Raw genomic sequence first — 1,817 nt, forward strand, 5'->3', positions numbered from 1 at the left:
TATACAAAGCGGTCAGTCTGACTTCGTCTCATGATGTCATACCGCCCTCTGCTGGAGAAAACACCATAAGATAAGGTTTTTCACTGCACCACATGCAGCACACTATTTTACTAATTATTTACCGGGTTTGGTAACACTTTATATAACGTTCAGTCATAAACATTTAAGCCTTTAGTTAATGTCAAGTCAAGTTTATTTGTATAGCCCTAATTCAGAAGCATGTCCCAGAGGGCTTCACAGAAAACATGTCTAGCTAATTCTAGCTGACACAACAGTAGCAAATTACAGTACCCAGCAAGCAAAATTACGTCATAACGTTGTGATGACGTCTTTCAGTGACGTCCAGGACGTGGCCAAATCACATGCTGTTTTGGGGAGGATTTAGACATCTACGCGGGAACGTCAAACTGACGTCGAATTATGACCATTACCATGAATGGGCATGTTCAGTTATTCTGCTATGTACACAGTGTATATTCAGCAGCTTTATACATAAAGCTATAATTATGTCCAGATTAACAATTTATGCTACATTTTCTAAAAATATAATACCGCCGTGAGTGGGATTTGAACTCAGGATCTACAACTTACAGGCGGAGTCAGGCTAACAGATTGATGCATTTTACTTTAAAATGTACACATTTTCTTCCGGGGGCACAGCCACCCGCCCGGACTGCCCTAGACAACCCTAGACCCTACCCCTACCCTGGCTCTCCCTCCCCTGCACCCTCATCTCTCCTCCTCTGTTCTCTCCTCCTCCACATTTCCTATTTTCTCCTCACCTCCCCCCTCTCCTCCCTCTCCCTCCCTCCTCCACTCTCCTGCTTTCTTCAAATGTTCAAATGTTATCTTTATTCTGTATATTCTTGTTACTGTGTGTTAGCTAGAATCAGCTAGACATACTTTCTGTGAAGCCCTCTGAGACATGCTTGTGAATTAGGGCTATATAAATAAACTTGACTTGACTTGACTTGACTTGACTAGTGGGTGTGAGGGCCACCCACTACAATCTCTACAAATCCTGTGGGAAACACTGGATTCAGTGGTGATGTGCCTATACAAACTGAAGAGGCAGGTGTCAGAGCACGACATCCTAAGTGCCTTGAAGGTATTCAGCATCATCAGACTAACTAATTTAACTAACTATCCGGTGTGCATAACATTGTCAGACTAAACTCTGGCTGACACCCCAAAAACCTATAATCCGATAGGCAACAGAAAAATGTATATAGTTTGTTTTTTAACTGGCCCCTGGTCTCCTATGATTTCACAAAAATGGCCTCCGGGCAAAGCAAGTTGAGTATCTCTGCCCTAGGCTGTAAAATGTGTTTTTTTCAAATCTCAACAAGAGTGAATTTTACACATATTTGGGTTAGCCACTAGTTAGGCATGATAGAGGAACTACCGTTTTCCCCAACACATTAACATTTGAATTTTTGAACAATATTTCAAAATGGGCTTATTTTACTGTTCTGACTGTGTGGCCCTAGGCTGTAAAATGTGTTTTTTCAAATATCAACAGGAGTGAATTTTACATTTGATTTAGAGTGTAGTTTGCATGGGTATTTATTCAATTTGTGTGACGTCACATCACTTCAATTTGTGTATTTTATCGATTTTTAATGACAGCTTTTATTCTGGAAAATCCTGACCGGAAGTCAGAAATTCCACTGGCGCCTGGCGCTCGGACGGTTCCATGGTTTCCAGTCGGACGGCATTTATGCGAGCACCAAAACAGGAAGGCGCCACTGCTATCGCCGCGTTGTTCTGTTGTGAAGAGGAAACAACAACTTTGTTACCTTGTTTCTGTTTACATG

Source organism: Poromitra crassiceps, assembly GCF_964638095.1.
Source record: "Poromitra crassiceps genome assembly, chromosome: 7".
In the NCBI taxonomy this organism is placed as follows: domain Eukaryota; kingdom Metazoa; phylum Chordata; class Actinopteri; order Beryciformes; family Melamphaidae; genus Poromitra; species Poromitra crassiceps.